Consider the following 12,955-nt stretch of genomic DNA (forward strand, 5'->3'; position numbering starts at 1 on the left):
GCGTTTGTTTCTACGACTGGCAAAAACATTTTTAATGCTGGCTCTTGGGAAACGTTAATCGTCGATCGTAGTAATAAGATTTATTAAAATTTCGTTTGTGGATTCAATTCTTATCGAAGTTTTATTGGAATGATTTCTGATATTTATAGGAACAATTGAAGATACGAAGGGGATGATTTTAATTGTTATTTATTTTATTTTAAGTATCTTCTTTAGAAATTTGACCATCTTATTCCAAACGATATTCTTTTGTTACATAATTGTTAGTCAGATATTATTGTTTGTTAGTAATGGAGTTAAGTAATGGAGAGTTAAGGCCTAACATTCTTCTAACATTCAACAGTAGTAAAAATGAAATGCTATGAAAGAGGTTTCAATTGTCATTCATTTTATCTTGTGCAACTTCTTCGAAACTCTGATCAATGTATTTTATTCTGAGAACTCTAACCTGGGACTATAATCTTATTCTGGAATTTTGATCATTCAATTTCTATTAGTATTTTTGACCAAATAATATCTTTACTTATTATTATGAATTCTTAATAAAATTCCTACGTATACTTATAACTAATATTTTCATAAAATACGAAAAACTGTAAAAAAAAATTTCAGGTTGCCATTGTAATTTGTTGGAAATTCTAACCGTCGTATCTAAATTTTTATCACCTTAAATATCTCTAAATATTTTATCGACCAAGTGTACTTTCTACGAAACATTGAACCGACCGAACCCGGCTGCATCCTCCGAAGAAAAAACTGTACGGCCCGTTCGACGTAACGCAATCGCACAATAATTTATAACTGTGAGTGCCACTCGTAGCCGCGTATCGTACAAAAGGTATGCAACAAAACGTTTATTAAGCAGCCCAGTGGGTGGCTACCGGGAAAGGTCCATCGCATCAAAGGAATTGAATGAAACGACCTCACCAATATCGACTTCCGGCGTGTGATCGCGAGCCGTACGCGCGTACGTGCGAGCCTGCAAAGTGAATCGCAGTTAATCTATCAGCCACCCTGCAGTCCAGACTGAGCCTGGAGGGAAAGGGAGAGCCGGGGGTGAGGCGCAGAACAACCAGCTTCCGATTGGTACGAGTGGCTGGCTCTCTTCTTCTTTTACGGCCTCTGATTCTCTCTCACGTTCGATCAAAGAGAAACAGAGAGAAAGATTCGCGTAGATTCGTATGAGAGGCACGCTGTCATCTGATTCACCGGCGGATGTGCGTCATAGAGGATTTCTAGACGATTGAACTAAGTGCCTGTTCCACGACAGCCTCGCCCTTTTCCTACGAGAATTTATCCCGCCTCATTTGCCAGACATCGTTTTGATTTTTGCACTAGAGAAAGGATGTGTAGGATGATGAACGAATCGATTTTAGGTGCAACTGATTCGTTCCAATATGGCTGTCGGTGTGTATTGAACTAGGTCGACTTTATATTTTCGCAGGAATTTAGATTGTAAGTCGTTCATCTCTATGTGAGAAATCGGTTAATCCACATAACAATATCTTATGGAATATTTATTTGGATACGTACCTCTTGTTTATCGCTTCTCTAAGATGAAATTTCAATCGATTTTCTAACAATCGTATCATTGTATAGAAGATTCCCTTCAGTTACTCTATCCATGATCCCTAAAACAAATTTATAAAAATTACCCTTTTTCCGTGTCTTTCGTAAACCACAAGATTCCTTCACCGCGCTTCCATAAAAATTATATTTCAATTATCATATAGTAATTCTATTAGTTACAAGGCACTGTATATTAAAAATTCCAAGCTAATAACAATTCCAACTGAGGAATTAAACTTTTCATCAAATTGTTTCTCCCGCAAAGCAGAAATCAGCCTATGATACCCGATCGATCTTACCACATGATACACCTCTGAACGCATTCTTAAATTTCAGCCAACATTACACATGAACCTCCCAACTTCTTCCACAATTAATCCCATTGGGAATGAGCCCCGAGAACTACTCACAACTGAAATCATCAAATACTAGCTACGGAATATCAAATTGCCTTCTACGAGACGTAGGAACGTTCAATTAGAGCGCGTGTCGATGGCGACCACCTTTTTTTACTAGGAACATCGGTCGTTATCGTAGGAACAGCAGCCTCGAGATTAAAAGAACGTCCCCCAAGGGTCTGGTTTGGATTCGATTTCAGGGGCAGTTTGCAGAGAGGAGAGTGTCGCGCGGCATATGCGGTCGGTTGTGCTCATTGTGCTCCCGCCTTAAAAGCAATAATGAGCGCGGAAAACCGTGGTCGCGTGTGGGAAAGGTATACACGGTGTTCCCGTGGGGCGTTGGTTTGACCGACTGTCAAACTTTATTAGCCAAAGGATAGCTCGTGTTACGGGGGAGCTGCAGCCGCATCACGGTTCTCGTCTTCCTCAAATAGCTCACGGCTGATCGAGGGATCTCATCGTGGTGGCTCCTACGGAGATGAGTCAAGGGAACCTGTTCCCTATCCCCTTGCTCCGGAGAATCGAAATTTCATGGCGGACGTGGCGGTCCTTCTGTGTACACGATGAACCTCAAAGATCGGCGGCGGGGTATAATTCATTCTGGGTGCGAACGCACCGACAGAAGTCAAGAAACTGGTTTCAAGAGGAGTCTGTTTATTATTGTAATGCGAGGAATAGCGAGGCGATGCTTTGATACAGTTTGGACTGTGGTAATCTGTTGACCGAGGAAAGAATCTTTAACCAGTTTGGAAATAGGGGAGGGTTTTTTGACGCCGATGTATAGGTGATTTGTGTTTTTGAAAAACTTTGGTGGCGTAACATCGAGTATTTCAATATACTGGTTGGTATAAAGCTTTTTGTAAGAAGACAATTAAATTAGAAGTAGTATTTTGTTACAAAGAATAAATATAAAGAAATGCGTCTTGTTATAATTATTGATCAGTACACTCTTAAATTTCTTGGAAAATATCTATTTTTAAACAAGAGGTTTAGGAGAGAAGTACTAGGACAGTGACAAAATCTTTAATTTGAGAAAGCTGGAAGTGAAGTGAAATTTTAATAGAAGAACAATGTTTTTGCTATTTGAGGCCTTCAAATCATTTATCTTAAAAAGAGTACGTTTCATTAATCTTTAACTCTCTTTATAGATTTAAGTTGACCACAAATAGCAGAGAGCTTGTGACATAAATCTTTCTGAATCGCACGATCTGCGATTCAGAATGATGTTCGCAAAAATGGCCGGATGCATCGCACGGATGCACGTGCAGAATGGTCGCGTGTCTTTCGATAGCGGATGTACGGGTCGTTTCCGTGATTTTTCTCCAAGCCACGTTCCGGCGCGATAAAGGCAAACAATAACGTCGAAATATGGTTCTCAGAGGGATCTTCCACTTCGCTATTCTCATTTGCCTGCATTCTTTCTACTTGTGTTCACGTGATGCGCGGTCAGAATTGAATTATAGCGAATCCAGCCACTTCTTGCCACGTGCCGACGTGCGCGTGGTTCCTACCAACCTATGATCTAGCAGCAAACAATGGGATAAAGATAAGAAACACCCTTTGCCGAATCGAGGAAGCTGAACGAAACGAAACGCGTGCAACATCCCCAGTGATGCGTACGCTCTTCATTTTCTACGCTTGTGCAGTACAGATTGTTCATTCGATTTGAGACAGGAATATTTATTCGTCAGGGTGAAACGTTTTATTAATTTTGGAAAATATTATAAAATGTTTCTACCTTTTCCAGTCTTCCTTCAAATGTGTTAGTATTTTTATATTTTGTCGGATTTTTTAATATTTTTCCCCTTACTCTGGCCTTTCTTAACAGCTTTTGAAATCATATTTTCACCTTTTCCGTAATAAAATGCAAATCGAACATTCTTCTTTATATAATATCTATACTTTTATATCCCTACGTTAATGAAAATTCTACATAAGAAATTTCATCACATCAAAGAAATTACCCCTTCATACACAATTAAGTAATTTTCAGAATCTTCAAAGCTTTAGAATCTCCCCTGAAAACTGGCAACTTCGTGACTCACACCACACTGCGCAGATCATAAACCATGAATTTCGTATGCTATAACAATGCTTGAGAATTACCTTTCAATCGAGAACAACGAGTCTAACTGCTCATTACCACATTTTTCCTTCGAATCCCAATTACGAGACACCCCTGAAACAAGAGACCATCGAAAATCGTTCACACGCAAGAATCAGAAGCTGTGCTTTCTGCTCGGTCACCAGGCAACGTAGCCACGTCACAATTACATAATTCGATGCACCCTTGGAGCATCGAGGACCTGTGGCACACGCAACCCCATGCACGCACGCGTACCCATGGGAACCGGTAATGAGATGGTGGTCACGGTTTCCCAGCCTGCGAAGGTGGACGACGGGTATGCACCCGATGATGCTGTCGGTGGGTGATTGCTCTTTAGCGTGGGGATGATACGGGCCCATCGGACCCCCTATGGCCTTTGTCAACAACGGCAATATGCTTCGCGTTCTATAGACAGACAATTTATGCGAACGGACCTGTGGGAACCGAAGTGTCCCGATGGGCTCGATGCTACTACCATCCTTGACACGAATCGAATTGACACATGTTTTTATTAAGTGGTATCGAAAGTGGGAAAGTGGAATTTGGAGCACCCTTTTTCGGAAATTGAAATTTTTAGATATGGGCGGAGAACAGCAACTTTTGAATCGTGGAAAAATATTTGTTAAAGAGGTTAGTGAAGGTTAATTCTTGAAATTTAGGGTACGTGTAATTGGTTTTCGAAATGTTTTTGGAAACTTCAGTGGTTTTGTTTCCTCACAAGTAGTACCTCTTTATTTTTTGTATTCACCTTTAAGTTTTAAGAAAAAAGACGCCATGAGATTTAGATTGTCATCTACATTGGCTAAATTTTAGTTTTGGTATCATTTACGCTACGGTGCTCACATATTTTCGCAGAATTTTTGGAATTCTAGAGTTTCGGATCGAAGCCTTTCTTCTCTACCATCGATTGGCGTACGATAGGCGAAGACGGATGGAAGAAAGAGACAAGAGAAGGAGACGCGAAGCAGACATTAAATAATCGAAATGCCCCGCGGTGCTCTTATTATGACTTCTCGAAAAGCGGTTCTGCCAGAAGAGAATTCAATGAATATAAATTAATTCAGCTCGTTAGTGGCTGTCCGGCTCCACTGCCAGTTTCCATGTGCGCGTTACCATCGTTGATGGACCTCTACGAAACGAGCCAGGCTCTCGATGCACATATAAAGCCCCATATACGCTTACATTATAGTTTCATCAAATTACCTCAATTTTATCGTTCAACATTCGAGCGTACTTTACATACTATATATATATATATAACAATTTACAAAGCAAGAATTTTTTCTTGAAAATGCACCTACATAAATAATGAATATATTACTAAACGATGAATTAAATATACGACGAATTGCTAATTAGTAAATGCCAATAATTGTATCTTATCTTTTATCATATCATTAATCAAACAAAAGAAAATTTTCTATAACCAACATTCTAATGAAATTAAAATAACGCAATAATAATACAATATAATGCTACGAACAACAACAACAACAATAATTAAATAATAATAATACAACAGTAATAGAATACAAAATTTTTAATTGCATAGGAAATGATAGAAAGAGATGATTTTGAGGAAAAATTTCGTTATCAATCGTATGCAAATTTGTACACGAGTTCGTAAGTGTAGACGCGGTTTTATGCAGTAGAGTGAACGCGTTGGCCGAGGCGCCGCACAACATGTTGGAAAAGGGCCGGTAACTAACTGGGTCATATTATCGGGTTAATTAGCCCGGATTACGTGTGTGCTACGATCGATCTTAGAACGATCGCCGTGCAACACGTATTGATACGCGATCGGAAAGTTCGCCGGCAGACAGCGTTGATCGGAGAGCATAGAATGCGACCCTGGTACTTGTGTGTCGATCAAGTCGAGTTAATTAGAAAACCTGAATCAAGAAAAATTGGAACATTGTTGCATAGCAATATAATCGTGCAAAAATTACGGCTAAGTGCAAGATAACATTACGGTAATATGTAAAACAAGGTTTTTCAAGTTTTTTACGCTCATTTCTGTCTGGTATTTTGTTCATAAATTACAACACCATCAAATACAATTTCATAAAACAGTAGGAATAAGTAGATTAACGTAGTCGCGCATAGACTCATAATTTTTATGTTCTTTGCCGATTTTTACAAATAATTTAATTCTTTCGATATGTGGCATAGCTGAAATAAACCTGGTGTTTCAAATATTTGATAAGCAATTGTGGTCTGGCTATTTAGATTTCAAATTCTTAGATTTTTTAATTTTCTTCTATATTTAAAATAATTTTCAATTCTTCCATTCCATTTTCACATTGCTCAATTCCACCGTGTTTTAAATCTCACTTCTGACTAATAGAAACGTTATTAAAAAAATTTTTTATCTTGACAAGTGTCTTCGCTGTTACAAGTTGCTTCAACCTGCTCAAAATTATCCTACAAATAAATCACAGAAACACTTAACTCAGAATTTTCAATTAAATTAAACAAGGTGCCCGCACAAAGAGCCCACGATCTCTGAGCGTAACAGTACGAGTGGTCGAGCTCGATTGTGCGCCCACAGGAACTAGGTCATATCTCGGGATTAATTAAAGCCGGTTACGCGAGCGATCTCATAACGGCCGGCTAATGGAGTATCGATATTCGATCGTGAAATCTCGCGGTGATACCATTAACCGGTGCAACGCGTTGTAAAACAACGTGGCGCTAGTGTCACCGAGGCGCTAATGAAGCCGTATTAATTAAAAACGCCAGGCGACGTGTTGGAACGCTCGAGGGACACGTTGTAAAACGACATCTTAATGGCTGACACCAGCCGTGTTCCTCCTCCGTACGACGATTCCTCGTGATAAGATGCAGAGAAGGTTTTTCGCGCCGAGGATCAATCGGTGCCACTCTTTCCATCGGAAGCGAAACCGTTATGGCGCCGCGCGTTTACTCTCCGATAATTTATAGTAACGATCCGGCAGATCTTTATAGCGTCGTAAATCAAATTAGGCTATTTACGGGAAAATTCGAAAGTCACGCTCGTTGCACGAGATAGATACAATCTGAGCTCGTTGTGCTTGTATCGAGCGCAACGGAGGACGTCGGAAAATAAATTTGAAGAGATTTGCGATAGCATTAGAGAAACGTTCCGCGTTTTTATGGCAATTAGTAAGGTTGTTGTGCGTGAAGTTATTTTACATTTCTAATTTTTGGACGAATAAAATCATTAGAAGTTGACAACTTTTTCGATAGTTCGATCTATCACTTTTCGCCTTATTTATCGTTCTCACAATATGACCATTCTTTCAATTGTAGGTTGCATAAATCTCACAATCGCGTAAGTATCGCAAACAGAAATCTCTTTTCTACGATCATGCAAGCGATACATCCTCGCAAACGTTGCTGTTTCTGACGTTTCCATAGATATAATTTGCGTTCGAGAAAGCTCCGCGCTGCTCGATCCTCGTTTGTCCTGTCACGTGTCACGTGGAGTCAACTGCCATCCGCAGCACGCGATAGCCACGTGTCTATTGTCGCGGCACGAGACCAGTCATACCCTTTTCCACAACTATTGTCTGCAAATCAGCGCCAATCGGCCGCCATGAGACCGGCGAGAGCTCCTTGATTGTCTCTTCGGACGCTTCTCTGGAGTTCTCGTTAGTCGGTGCAACTATATATTTAAAAGACGAAAGCTACTTTGTAAGAGTATAATCGTGAAGTGTCTGAATTCTATGAAAATAGAACACTATCTCGACATTTATATATTTCTATCAAATTAAATTACAACATGGAAAAGAGTAGATAAATGGTACGTATTAGATCTGAAAAGAATCGGGTGAAATAGAATATTTCCTTTGACCTGGCAATAGTTACCAACCCAAATTCTCATGAAATAAAGCTCGTGATATTTCATAAGAATTATTTGTAACATATTCAAAACATCTCACTCTATACGAGCCTGATAATAAAGTACGCTTAATAACATATTACGTGCATCGTTAACTCATATTCAATTATCTCTCGCCAAGCAAACGCGCAAAGACAATATATTCGCCTTCTCGCGCTCGTCTCGGCTGATTACGAAACTCAGCTTAAAACCCGTTAAACATACCTTCTATCCTACTCGAGCCCGTAATCGAGCTGCATAATTATATTGTTCTGAATTCAATAAAATGCGCGTTATTTATTACAACGTGTGAGTAACAAAATGTAATGACACGTTATCGCGCGAAAGATTCGTATCTATCCATGGTCTTATGGAGCGCACTACCTGCCCACAAATTGCTCCATCACGTGTCTTCGAGAGGAAAATTATACGTGCCCCATTGCACCCAGAAAAATTGAATCTGGTAATGGGCATATACTGAAAAAATACCAGCATAAGCATCGAGAACACGATAAAACCGATGAAAACTCGATTTTCCATTTGTGAGAATCAGAGGGGTGAAGTTTGGTTTCAAGGGTAGCATATGTTGTTGGTCCATGGGGGAGCAAACGTAGGGACGATTCACGTAGACTCACCTGTGGGAAATACTGAACTCTTGTCCAGATTCCTAGTACATTGTGGGAAAGGTTACCATCGATTTTCGCGATGTCTCGTTGAACAATAAAGCGTGGAACTTGGAAAATCCCCAAGCTGAATGAATCGTGAACGTTTCCAAGATACAGGACTCCCACGACGATCGTTTGATCATGGAGAGAACACACACCTGCCTTACTACGTGTCGAGAATGTTTCATGGTGATGACGTAGAGAGTTGACTCGAGGCGTGAAAAATTCTACAGAACAATCGGCGACGACGCTGTGATCATCTCTCTACGCGCTCATTTTCTTCGCCTCATTTGCATAAATAACAGGTAGGAGCGGGAGGATGAAAAATGAACAGACAGAGTGGCTCCTCGTGATGGATGTCATTGCGAAGAGAGACTTATAACGCGTTACCGTGTTTGCGGTCTCGTGATGAATCGCACCCACTCGTCTGATACTCGGGCTGCCCACTCTTGCCAACCTCTGTCCACAACTTCGCGCTACCCACTTGGTCAAGTTTACGGTTTTCCTCGTTTTTCTTCCTAGTTTGCGATTACGCACCTTAAAATCAGGAAGATTGAGACTGATCGCTGTGATAGTAGAATTTTGAGCTGCGTTAGACGAATCTTTTTTGATGAATGTTTAAGATTTCTTCGGATGTTGGTTGTTTTTCTATTTGTAATTGTTATTGATGTAGGTAGCGTTTTCTTTTTATTCTCTTCTCTTCCCTCCTCTACTAAAAATTTGATGTATTGAATCAAGTGGATAAAACAAGGTTACAAAGTTTAGTTTGGAGCGTTACATGTTAGAAATTTCTCTTTTGAGGCTCTTACAGAGGCAAATGTAATTCGACGAAACTTATAAGACGATTGATTCTACAGCACAGTTTTGTGCTTTGGATAGAAACGGACAAGATGGAATTTCAGATTATTTTTCTGTTCTATACACCATAAGTTTTAGATCTATTTTCTCGTAGATTTCTTGCTCCAAGTAGAGATGACAGAGTCTGACGTCATTTAATTAACGAATGGTCATTGTAATTTGCTGAAAATAGAATACACCGAGAGTTTGTCGGGTTATTAACGAGACGATCTGTAATTTTTTTCGCTTGTCTCCGCCTGGACGTTAGAAACGATCTAGCTCCGGGACCGTTGAATTATACGTCGCATCGTGCAGACGCACAAATCTCGGACGGAGAGCGGAAGGTTTCCGAGCCGGCCGAGTAATTTTAACCAACTAACCGGTAATTACCATGAAATTAATCATTTCTGTGCCTCGTTACACGAGTCACTCGACAAAGTCACTAAATCAAGCCTCTTGCCTTGTATTTCTTCCCTCGGTTGCCCTTACTTTCTTCAAGAAATACAGAAATCTCGAGAAGCAAACGCGGATGTGAATCCTGTTCTTTACCCGATACAAATAAAAATGTATAGATTTCAATTTGTTGCTATTAATCCCCCATAAGCAAATTGAAGTATCGACGATTCTGGTGAAATTTCATTCCTAAATTTGTTACTTGAAATTTTTATTCTTAGTGAAAAAATTTCAAACACACGATTTAGCAAAGAATCGTCTAATGTAATAAACAATAAATAAATATATATACCAGGAAACGTTAGAGTAGTGAAACAAAGTTAGAACAAAGGATAAGTATCGAAAGTCTTACAATTTAAACTTCTACTAAGAAAGCATACTCGGTATCTCATAATCGTCAGCTGACACGTATAGTATCAATGACTATAGAAGCTCAATAGACGACAGGTAGATCAATAAATGCCAATAAATGCAAAATAACACTATTCTAAAGTTCACCCCCTAACGAGCAAAAGTCTTGAATCATTGAAATCCGTTTACTAAATCAGCAAACATCGTAAAGCATCCACGTGTAGGATCAGTAAAGTAAGTTTTACCAATGAACCGCTATCAAACGTTGACAAATATCGGCCATTGGAGAGTAGTTTTACCGTCATTTGCCTGAGCGAGATCGAAACGGAAGCTTTTCAATCTCCCTGCGGTGTTTCTCGACGACGTACGAGCTGATAAATCAGCATAAACTCACTTTCCACACTGGCTGTCAAGCGTCTCGACGCGTTTCTCGTTCGACATCGAGCGTCGTGCTCGAGGTTAGCAGCAACGTTTATCGATAACCGTCATGGATCGAGAGACTGGAGTTTGCCACGGGCCCTCACAATGGGTTCACCATGATATGCGAACATTACGACGCGATATTATTGTCTATATTATTATTCTCACGCAACAGTAAATTATTGGTTTTGCGGTGGATCGATGGTCAACGTGGCGCCAACATCCAGGGCCCACACGTGGCTGCGTAAACGCATAGGCGCCATTTCGCTGGCCCCTTTCAACCGCGATAACTCACAAAGTATGTACTGCCTTTTATCCTGACAATACGCTCGACGCTGTTTCAAGCGGAATTGTGGCCGCGCGTAGAAAGTAGAATTGAGAATTCTTCGCGCAACATTGATTGGAGATTATTTAGCTGCGTGGAATGATTCCATGAGTTGGAAAAGATGCCTTTTACTAATCCTGTAGAAATGTTTTTATAGAAGCGTTTGATGGAGAATGTATTACAGAATATTGCGATAAGCCTGTAAGTTCTTCGAACGACGAAATTTGCAAACGATTCGATACAGGGCTTCAAGGGAATTTCCAATTAGTACTATTGAGAAACTGACAAATTAGTGAAATAGAATTTAGATAATCGGGTAACTTTTATTGTTAAAATTGTCATAACTGTCCCCTAGGAAGTTTTCAAAAAGGATAAATGACAAAACTGTATTATTTAGAAACAACTAAAAGAACATTGAACGACGAACGCAATGCTCCATTAACATTTAACGTTTTATATGGAATTAAAAATCATAATGATTTAGAGCACGGTACTTTATCAAAGGGAAGCTTGACAGTTGCAATTCAAACACGGACCCTAAAATTATATATAGCAGTTCTATTAGAGTATAACGCAATTACTACCGCACTTTGTAGCACGAAACTCGCCCCATAAACTATTTAAATCCTGCTGTCACAAGAAATCTAACGAACAGCCTGCGATTCCTCACGAAAGATCCACAAATCAATCTATCAACAATGACCAATAGCAAATCGAGATCGAGCATAGTTGTAGACTTGCGACACATGTTACAACTCGATCAGGAATCGTTCTATCTAAAGTCAGTGAATCACGGTCGACCTGTCGCGGGCAAGAAGTTTGCGGATCAAGAAAGAACAGGAGAAACTATACGAAGTAGTATGCAGACTAGCATGACGAAGTATAAGTTTATGGCGTGGGGGGTCTCGTGCGTGCCAGTAGGATCGATAATCGATAGCCGCGCGACGGATTTCGTCGAGCTTTCGCCATCGATAACTTTGGTTTCCCGTTTCTTGCGCGTCGACCAAGCGAGCGGATAAAGACGAGGAGAAGTAGAGATGAGAAGGTGAAAGAGGAAGAAGAAGAGGTTTTACGGGGTTCAGGGTCTTCCATCGACGGCCAGAGACCGCTCTTCTGACTGTAATAACTCGCTACACCCATCCAGATACTATCTCGACAAATAGCAATGCCTACCGATCGTCTACCGTCCCTCTCGCGTACACGTACACGCTTCCAAGGAGGGGATTTCGCATGCCGCTTCTTGGCAGTCACGTGTTGCTGCCTTATTCCTCTCTCATCGACGTGCCGTGGATGTACGTATTCCGCGATCTACTGCTTACGTAAAACCTGCGCGTCGATCAGTTTATGGTATGGAGGAAATACGCTTTAGAAGTAGCCTTCTTGAGGAGGAAGAGGCAGGTTATTTTGGGTAATTCATTTGTTGGATAAAGCATTTAGATGTAACGATCAAGAGTTTTGTTTAAGTGTAGGTATTGAAATTTTGATTGATTGGAAATGTAAATTTTTTTTTTTGGAAATTTTGAGGTGAGAGGGTTTAAGATTGCACGGTTTGAGAGGATGAAGTTTTCGACATTGGTAGAACTCCGTTTATATAGTTAATATCCGATTAAATACAGTTCTGTTGGTTCCACTTATTTCAACTCGTCATCATCATGATTATCATAAATAGTTAGATGAATTATTTGTTCCCTAACAGACGAATGTATTTTTACTGCGATATTTCAATTGTTTTATGACAACGACGAGCCCATGCTCGCTTTAACCCTGTAAATCCAGAAACATTCTCATAAAGCACTTTGTTTAAAGGCGGAAAAAAGATAAAGTTAAATTCAACATCATTATCAACACAATAGACATTGTCGCTCATTAACAACAGTCGTGTCTCGTGAAATTTTCGTTTCGTTTTCGATTCTAAAGCGGCGAATGAATAGAAACTGCCTTTCATAAATTCCGTGTTCCTAAATCCCG

At 40.0% G+C, this 12,955-nt stretch overlaps 1 long non-coding RNA gene across 1 annotated transcript in view; it reads right to left on the reverse strand.

Annotated features, from left to right (window-relative positions):
- Positions 1–628: 628 nt before the first annotated feature.
- Positions 629–12,955, reverse strand: part of LOC138185485 (uncharacterized) — a 356,409-nt gene continuing 344,082 nt past the window's right edge. Inside the window, exons 3-4 of the long non-coding RNA XR_011174629.1 lie at positions 1,534–1,631; positions 629–1,468 (exon numbers count right to left, since the gene is read on the reverse strand). This is a non-coding gene — a long non-coding RNA (uncharacterized LOC138185485). The remainder of the gene's footprint in view (positions 1,469–1,533; positions 1,632–12,955) is intronic.

The sequence above is a fragment of the Bombus flavifrons genome, chromosome 12 (genome assembly GCF_040668555.2).
Source record: "Bombus flavifrons isolate JBK064 chromosome 12, iyBomFlav1_principal, whole genome shotgun sequence".
Lineage (NCBI taxonomy): Eukaryota > Metazoa > Arthropoda > Insecta > Hymenoptera > Apidae > Bombus > Bombus flavifrons.